The following is a 9,785-nucleotide window of genomic DNA, read 5'->3' as shown; positions in this document are numbered from 1 at the left end:
TCAACAAAACAAAGCTGAAGCCACAGAAGTTGGAGGAGAGTTCTTGTTTTATCATTTGGGCTCCTGGAAGAAATATGAAGTGACACATGAGAAAACATAATTCATGAGACTATGACCTCATTAAGACCTTTAGTCTCCTTAATCCAGAGTCTCCAACATACATCAGTTACCCTGTGCAATTTTTTTTTTTCAGCCCTCATTATTGGGAAATGCTGTATTTCCTCTAATCCCTGTAATTTACCATACAAGTTAAAGCTGTTTCCTGTTGGCTTGTCCTCAGGGAAGACAGGAAGCAGGTGGTTATCCTCTGTTGCCCAGAAATATTTCAGAGCTTCTAAAGAATCTTAAATACTGATTTTGGAGAAAGTAGTAGTTATCCTGAGACAATTTTAAGGCATAAGACTAAAAATGAAAAATCCATTTGGACTTTGCTTTTGAAATGCAGACCATTTCTAAGATATGAGGGGGAAAGCAAGACCTTACAAAATTGACTATAAAATGGACAAGTGCACTGAATCTGATGAAGTAGAACACCCACTGCAGGACGGAGCCCATAATTGCCCTGTAGGAAATTATGTGGGTGGCTAGAGTTATCACTGAAGAACTTTTGGCACCTGAAGTGTGGAAACAGATGAACTGAGACTGGAAATGAGCAGAAAGAACCCGGAGAAGATATATCTGTGAATCTGCCTGGAAAGGCATCCAGCAGCAAGATCCTGGGCTGCCAGGATGGAAGGTCCAGATCTGTCCAAAGGCACACTGAGTGCGGTGGCCTCTGGGGGCCTGTCCTATTGCTTAATAAGCTTCATCTGAGGTACAAGCAGGTGTGTGTGGCACAGTGTGGAAGGGACAGCAATCCTTTATCAAGATGCAGGACACTATCAGCACCAGGCAATCCCAGACAAGTTAGCGGGATGTCCTAACAGGTCCATGGTATCCAGACACCCAGCAGAGGGCTCTTCAGAAACCCAAAGCCTTGTGCCAGAAGAGGGAGTCCACAGTTTGAAGGGTGCTATGGAGAAGGCATCACTTCCTCATTCTGATGGGGCAGGTGAGACTGGGAGAGGGGGAGGGCTAGGTGAATCCTAGGTTGTTTCAGCCTCAGCCAGGACTCACTAAAGAAATGAGAAGGGGTCTGTGGGGAAAAGGGTGGCACCCAGCCATCAGGAGCTGAGGAAGGCTGGCCCCAGGGAACCTGGTGAGACCAGTTCTATTCACCTGTGATTTCAATGCCAGAGAAATGAAAGGATAAATACTAGCCATGCCCAGAAGGATTGAGTCCGAGTATGAGCCTGTATGGGTGTGGCTTAGGGGACTCCCCAATGATATGTAGTTTTTGTTTTAAAATTTAGAGATGGTGTAATTATGGTCTATATAGTCTTCTGGGATTTTTTTTTCAATCAATATTAAGATTCAGTGATGTTTCTTGTAGCTTTAGGTCTTTCAGTTTTACTCTGTAAATATACAATTTGTTATTTATTCTGGGTGCACATGATGAACTTTGATTTTATAAACTGGGGAGAGGAACTAAATTTTTGCTATTCTAATTATGTAAAATCTGCCCAGTACAAACAAATTTCAGATGTCCTGGTGACCTGATAATTATAGGCTAGGGTTGGAAGGCACATAATTTGTGCCCATAGGTGGGCAACAAGGCAGCTACTTCTGCTGGGGGCCATATGGTGTCCATTGTGTTAAAGAACACACAATCTGATAAGGAGATAAGCCAGACTAGCAGATGAGAAGTAGAAATGCAAACAGATAAGCCCAGTTATCAGTAAGGGGGAGGGTGTGGGCCTACCCTGGCAGATGGTCTAGATCCTTGGTAAATGATAAGGCAATTTGTAGGAATGGCTTTTAGGAAATAAAATATTTATGCAGAGGCAGGCAAGGTTCACATGAGAAGCAATGATGAACCAATTTCCCCAGCAAAAATTCTCCCATCAATGCAAAGTCATCTGGGGAGAAAAGTCCCCGAGGTGGGAAGAAGCAGTTGTTTTTAGATTTTAAGGCTCACTTTGCCTGTTTCCTTCTCAGACAATGATGATGACATGTTTCCCTCACCTACCTGGCAGTTGGAAGAATAGAAGGAAAATTAAATTAAATGAATGAAATGTGAAGAGTTATGAATTCTGTCTAAATATCATTAAAAGCCTGAGGAGGACCGTGGTGCTGTGGGGTCTAATCTACCTTGTCCCAGGAGACACCCCCTTCAGGCCAGCCTTGCAGGCAGTGGACAGGTAGGGGCTGCCAAAAAGGCCCCCATCTCCTCTCTCTGACCACCAGTGCCTGCAATTCCACCCTCAGAATTTCATCCCTCTATTTTCAAACTTTGATCCCTGTTAAAATGAAGATAGCTCCAGGTGATAGAGTGTGGATAAAGAATCAAATAAAAAGTTCTGATAAGACTGAGGAGAGCATCTGATGATGCTAGAGACCAGTGAGGGTGGGATGGTGTGGATGCCATGGCAGGGGGGTGGGTGGTATCAGAGGGGTCAAGGGCCCAGATAACAGACACTGGACACTGAAGGCGAACTTGGCCCCCATTACAACCGAGACTAGCTCTGGCCTGGGAACATCACACGAGCTTTCCTCTAAGCCTAAAGCCTTCATTTTCCACCCACAAAAGGGGACAATTACCTCTGCTAATTGTTAAAGCTGGCAAATGTGTACTGGATGCAAGGCTGTTCTAGTGGATGGTAGCATGAATGTCATCACAGGTGCTCATTAATAGATGTGATGTACCCTGGAGCTCAGTGCTACTCAGGACCACATTCTCATCAGGGCCTGGGGTAAACATATGGAGTCTTCCTGTACATTTTAATATAGATAGAATGTATGGCTAACATGCACTCAGGAAATATGGCAAATAAGGGGTGTAAATCAGGATCCAAAATAATCTTGAGCGCTTTCAGCAATGGGCTGAAAATACAGACCAAGAAAAAAATGTAACGGGAACAAGTATAAGGTTCTGCATTAGGGTCCTGAAAAATCAGCCACCCCAGTACAGGAAGAGGAGACGTGGCTCAGCAGACCTCATTCAATGTGACGCTAAGCCTCAGGATGATGTGTCTCCACAAAATTGGCAAAAAGTTAAGGAGAAATAAAGCTGACTTAATAGAAACAGATCACGTAGAAAAGAGGTGAGAACATAACATTTTATGTTATGTTCTAGATTTTCTTCACATACACATATTCTCTTTCACAGTCATAATAACATGTAAATACAATTTTGTTATTCTGCTTTTAATTATCTTGAGAAATAGCCTATCTTGCTGCATTAGTTTCCAATGCTTTTTAGTCATGGCCAAATCTTTTATCACTGGCCATGATCATGGTCAAATGAATTATATAATCAATAGAATGATTTACACAATTATTGACCTTTTTTCGTACATTTAAATTATTTCCCATTTTTCAATCCTTTGAATGACTGCCAAAAACACATGCATAGAGCCTTTTCCTATTTTTTGCAATTATTTTAGGTTATAAGGTAGAATTATTATTTCCTTAGGTTCCCAGAAGTAGGATTACTCCAGAGATATAAACATCTGAATTCAAGAGAAGTTTTAGCAATTTCTATTGCCATCAAACATTTGCCAGTTCCACCGTTTTTTTCCACCAGCATTCTATTTTATTTTTCACATTTCATGCTAAACTGTACCCCACTATAGTTTTAAGTTGCATCTCAATAAGAGGTAGTAAAGTTGAACATTTTCTCTTGTCTGTTGGTTACTTGTGTTTCCTCTTGGTGAATCATCTGTTCATGTCCAACTTTACATTAAAGTTGATGTTTTTCCTTTCAATTTTCATGAGGTTTTGTGCAATACTGAGAGAGATTCTCTCTGGTTTATTTGATGAAAATATTTTCCCCAGTTGGTTTGCCTTTTTATTTGAGCTATGATAATATTTATTCTACAGACTTGCAAACATTTCCCACTGAGATTCATTCAATTAGTTGAAGGCCTAGAAGCAAAATTCCACTACACATATGATGTCTACTCTTTTTTCTTTTGATGGTTTTATATGTTTTTATTCTTGATATTAACTCTATAATACAACTGGATTTATTTTGACATAAAGTCTAGAATTTTACTTAAAATCTCTGTAAATTTGAGCAATTAATTTAATGTGGGACTCGGGTTCTTCATCTGTTAAAAAAAAAAAAAGCACCTAGTTTTCACTTTTATTCCAAGATGCTCTAATAGAATATTGGGTGGGTCAAATACTTGATTGCCCAGCATACCTCGTTCTTCAACCATACTATGTCTGTTATCAATTCATTACCTTTTAGCTCCCCAGTATTACCTGCTCCCCGGTATTACTTTAAGCATTTGTTTTGTACAGAGTGCAAGATGTTAAGCTTTCTCAGTAGAGGAAGCAGGAAGGGACTCTTCTGCTGTTTCTGGCGGCTGCACCATCGGTCAGCAATGAGGATGTGAGAATGACCAGTGGTGCTTTCCCCCCGCCCCGCATATGCCTAGAACACACAGTTCTCTGATGATGTCTCAGCCTCAGCCCGAGCTGGTGGTCGCCTTCCTGCAGCTCTCTCAGCATGGACACCGAATGCTGCAGCCCATCCTGCCTGCACTGGTGCTCCAACTCCATATGCTTCCCTATGCCCCACCCCCCAGGTTTGTCTCCTGGGACTTTTGGCGCCATAACCCTTCTGATACAAGCACCACAGCTCCAGATCTCCATCTTACACTGGTGCCCCCACTTTCTTTGCACACCGATGTGGCCAGCCACTGGTTGTGGCTTACCCCACCTGCATTCTGCGAGTTGCTTCTTGCTGGCCCAGCAACTGCAGATCAGCTCAGGCCTGTGCAAACCAGTGAACTTCTCTGCCATCTACTGGGCTGCAATTATGCCAGATCCAAAAAAGTCTAAATGTTAGCCTTGGGGAGGGGGGGCGTGTCCCATTCCAAGTTTGTCCTTCCTTGGTTACTCCCTTTCAGCCCTGGGTGTCATGCAGATTCTCTTACATCTTACGGTTACCCTTTTATCGTAGTTTAATGGTCTTTATATTAATGTTATCCTGTTTAAATTATTGTGTGGTTTCTGTCTCTTGATTAGATCCAAATTGATAAATGTGCTATGAACCAGGGTGTCTTTTATATTTTTATCTAGAGAAGGGGTCAGAAACTTTTTCTTAAGGGGCTGGAGAGTAAATATTCTAGGCTTTCGGGCCAGATGGTCTCTGTCACAAAACTCAACACTCATTCATGTTAAAAAAAAAACCACAAAAAGCGAAAAACCAGAAAAAACCCTCAACTCTCAGCAAATTAGGAATAGAAAGGAACTTCCTCAGTTGATAAAAGTCATCTTAGAACAGCTTACAGTTAACATCATGCTTAATTTGAAGACAGAGATCAGGAACAAGGCAAGAATGTTCAATTTCAGCCGTTCTATTCACCTCTGTACTGAAAGTCCTAGCCAGTACAATACAGAAAAAAAGGAAATAAACAAATGGCATGAAGATGAGAACATAACTGTCATTACTCAAAGAAAGCATGTTTGTGTATGTAGAAAAACCTATTTAATCTATAAAAATATTAGAACTAAAAGTGAATTTAATAAGATTGCAGAATACAAAGTTAATATACAAACTCAATTGTACTTCTATATATTCTAGCAACAAACAACAGAAAATGAAATTTTAAAAATACCATTTACAGTAGCATCATAGACATAATTACTTAAGAATAAATCTAAGGCTATGTGCAAGACTTGTAAAACGTTGCTAAGAAAAATTAAAGAAGACCTAAATAAAAGTAAATATATATCATGTCATGGTATATGTTTATGAAATCTCAATCATTTAAAGATTTCCCCTCAAATTAATCTATACATTTCATGTAATCCCAATCAAAACCCCAACAGGCTTTTTTTTTAATTTAAAGAAATTGGATTCTAAAATTTTATGGAAATGCAAAGGATCTAGATTAGATAAAATCATCTTGAAAAAAAAAGAACAAAGTTGTAGGATTTATACCACTTGATCTCAAGACTGTAAAGCTACAGTAGTTAAAACAGTGTGGTACTGGCCTGAGAACAGGCTAGTGGAACAAAGTAGAAACTCCAGTAAAACCCCATGTATATATGGTCAATTGAATTTTGATAAAGGTGCCAAGGCAATTCAGTGGGGAAAGAAAATTCATTTTTAAGAAATGGTGGTGAAACAACTAGGATATGTATGAATAAAACCAAATCTCAACTCCTATCTCACTCCACACAGGAAATTTAATTTGAGATGGATCATAGATAGGCCTAAATATAAAAGCTGCAACCAAAATGCATAGAAACAAAAAACCAGAATATTTTCATGATTTGGGGGTAGGCAAAATTTTCTTAGACAGGACCAAAAGTCACTAACCATAAAAAAAATAATAATAAATTGTACTTCATCAAAACAGAAGTTTCTTCTCATCAAAAGATACCATTAGGAAAATGAAGACGATAGTCTACAAAATAAATGGTACATACTCTTCAAAACTGTCCAGGTCATGAAAGACAATAACTCAATAACATACAGACTGACAGGCAGACAGATGGACAGACAAGCAGTCTGTCTGCCTGTCAGAGGGACTGTTCCAGATTAAAGAAGACTAAAGATAAATGACAACTAAGGGCAATATGATTTTGGTTTGGATCCTGACTCTAGCAATTGTTTTCTTTTCCTATCAAGGACGTAATGAGACAACTGATGAATTTTGAACAGGATCTATAGATTAGATAATAGTGTGTGTCACTGTTAATTTACTGATTTTGATAACTGTACTGTGGTTAAGTAAGAGGATGTCCTTGTTTTTAGATAACACTCATTGAAGTATGAGATAAAGAAGCACCATCTCTGTCACTTAGTGTCAAATGGTTCAGAAAAAAAATTATTGTGTGTGTGTGTGTGTGTGTGTGCACGCATGTGGGGCGGGGAGACTGATAAAGTCGACATGGTGATTGGTAAAATGTTAACATTTATGGGTCCTGGGTGAAGGATATATGGAAATTTTGGGGACTATTTTTGCAGCTTTTCTGCAAGTCTTAAATTATTTCAAAATAAATATTTAAAAAGGAAGTATATAGACAAAATATTCACAATACATATATCTGACAAAGGACTCATTTCCAAAGTATATAACCATTTCTATAAATCAATAATAAAAAGACAACCCAATTAAAAAATGGGAAAAATATTTGAACAAGACATTTCACCAAAGAATATATATGGATAACAAATACACAAACGAAAAGTACTCAATGTCATTAGTAATCAAATTACAAATTAGAAATGTAAATAAAAACCACAATGAAATACTACTACACACCCACTACAATGACTAATGTTAAAAAGAATGACAGCAGATTTGGAGAGAATATGGAGCAACACACACATAGTTCATGGGAAAGTAAAATGATGCAACCACTTTGGAAAACTATGTGGCACTTTCTTAGGAAGTTAACTGTACACTTACTTCACAACACTGCATTTCCACTCAGATATTTTATCAAGAGAAATTAAAACATACATCTTCAAAATGGTTTGTACACAAAGGTTCATAGCAGCTTTGTTTATAATAGTCCCAAATTGGAAATAACCCAAATGTCCATCAATAGATTAAGGGATAAGCAGATTGTAATAAAACATGAAACACTACTCAGCAAGGAGAAGGAAAGACCACTGAGTCAGGCAACAGTGGGGATGATTCTCAAAAGCTTTATGTTGAGGAAAAGAATTCAGACACGAGAGAACACACAGTACGCTTCTATTTACATGAAGTCCTAGAATGGGCTGGACTGATCCATGGTACAGAGAAATCAGAACATTAGTTCCCTGGGGGTCAGGGTGGAGGTGACTGCAGCTGAGTGTGAAGGACCTTTCTGGGGTGATGGAAATATTCTATATCTGGTTTGGGGTGTTGTTGTCACGGGTGTTTACAGTTGTCAAAACCCATTGAACTGAGCACTTAAGATCTATGCATTTGGGCTTCCCTGGTGGCACAGTGGTTAAGAATCCACCTGCCAATGCAGGGGACACGGGTTCGAGCCCTGGTCCAAGAAGATCCCACATGCCGCAGAGCAAATAAGCCCGTGCGCCACAACTACTGAGCCTGTGCTCTAGAGCCCGCAAGCCACAACTACTGAGCCCACATGCCACAACTACTGAAGCCCACGTGCCTAGAGGCCGTGCTCCACAACAAGAAAAGCCACCGCAGTGAGAAGCCCGCGCACCGCAGTGAAGAGTAGCCCCCGCTCACCGCAACTAGAGGAAGCCCGTGCACAGCAATGAAGACCCAACACACCCAAAAATAAAATAAATAAAATAAAAATTTTAAAAGTCTATGCATTTTATTATATATAAATTATACCTCATTTAAAAATTGTATTAAATATTTTTTAAAAATCAGTAACCACTAAAACGGGAGTAGAGTGGGATGAGAATGGGATATGTTTGGTGCCTATGGGTGAAGAAGGGTAGGAATTCATCCTCCAGAGTCTGGTCCCAGCTTTTCCCTCTTCCACGACTCACTTCCTGGGAGTGTTATGATGCTCTGATTTGAATTGTGTTACTGAAGCTGTTCTTGTTATGGCCATGTCAACCTTCGGAGCTCAGGACTAAAACCTTAGAGACATCTCTGATTCCTCTGTTTCTTTTATAACCCACACCCACTCCAGGAGCAAATTTCACCTGTTCTACCTTCAAAAAAATCTAGACTTGAGGACTTCTCATCACCTCCAATGTTATCCTTTGTGTCATGTCTGGCCTGGATCACTGCAGCTGCCTCCTGACAGGTTCCACTGCTTCCACCCTTGCCCCTCATCAGCTTTGTCAAACAGCCAGGCACATTTCTGCCTCAGGGCCTTTGCACCCGCTCCTCCCTCTGCCTGGCACAGTCATCCATGTGGCTCCCCCTCTCACTTCCTTCATGTCTTTGCTCATATATAATTTCTCAAGAAGGCATTTCCTGAATACCTTGTTCAAAATATCAAGACCCCTATTCCTTCCCACCCACACTCCCGATCTCCCTTTCCTGCTTTATTTTTCTCCATCACACTTTTCTCTGACATACTACATATATTGTTTATTTTCTATCACCCTCATAGTCTGTAAGCACCATGAGGACAGGGATTTTTATCTCCTTTATTTATCACTACATATCCCAGTGCCAAGAATAAAGTCTGGCACATAGTAGCAACTCAATAAATACATGCTAAGTGTGTGAATCCTAGCTTTGGGTACCAAGCTCCAGAAATGCAACTAGGGGGAGGAGTTTTTCCCTACCACATAGATAATGGGGATGATATATGTCAAAATGCTCAAATTCCAGTGAATGCTTCTCTGGAAGAAGGTCCTCATTTCCCCTACATGTCAATAACCACCTGATTTATTTCTCATCCTGCAGATGTTTATTATCATGCCTGTTTCAATGCTGGACGTTAAAATTCCTGGGGGAACAGGGACGAGGTCTAACTTATTTGATATGATGAAGTGGCCCCCATGCACTGGAGGTGTTTGAAAGCCACTGATGAAGGGAACATGGTTTGTTTTGACCCTATTAGAGTAATGAACAGCTCAACAAGAAGTCACAAGCACCTAGAATTTTAAACCCTCAAGTGGAGGCTGAGCTGATGAAGTAAAGTTTTCCAGGGGAAGTGATTCAGACCCTCTGGAATGACCTCACACAGTTTATTATTCACAAGATCAGGGTGACATTTAAATTATGCAAGTGTATCCTGCTTATCTGTCAGTGGACACAGTACACATTGGCCGTGGCACAGAGCAGTGA

The sequence above is a fragment of the Eubalaena glacialis genome, chromosome 14, assembly GCF_028564815.1.
Source record: "Eubalaena glacialis isolate mEubGla1 chromosome 14, mEubGla1.1.hap2.+ XY, whole genome shotgun sequence".
NCBI lineage: Eukaryota > Metazoa > Chordata > Mammalia > Artiodactyla > Balaenidae > Eubalaena > Eubalaena glacialis.
This window is presented reverse-complemented; position numbering follows the sequence as displayed.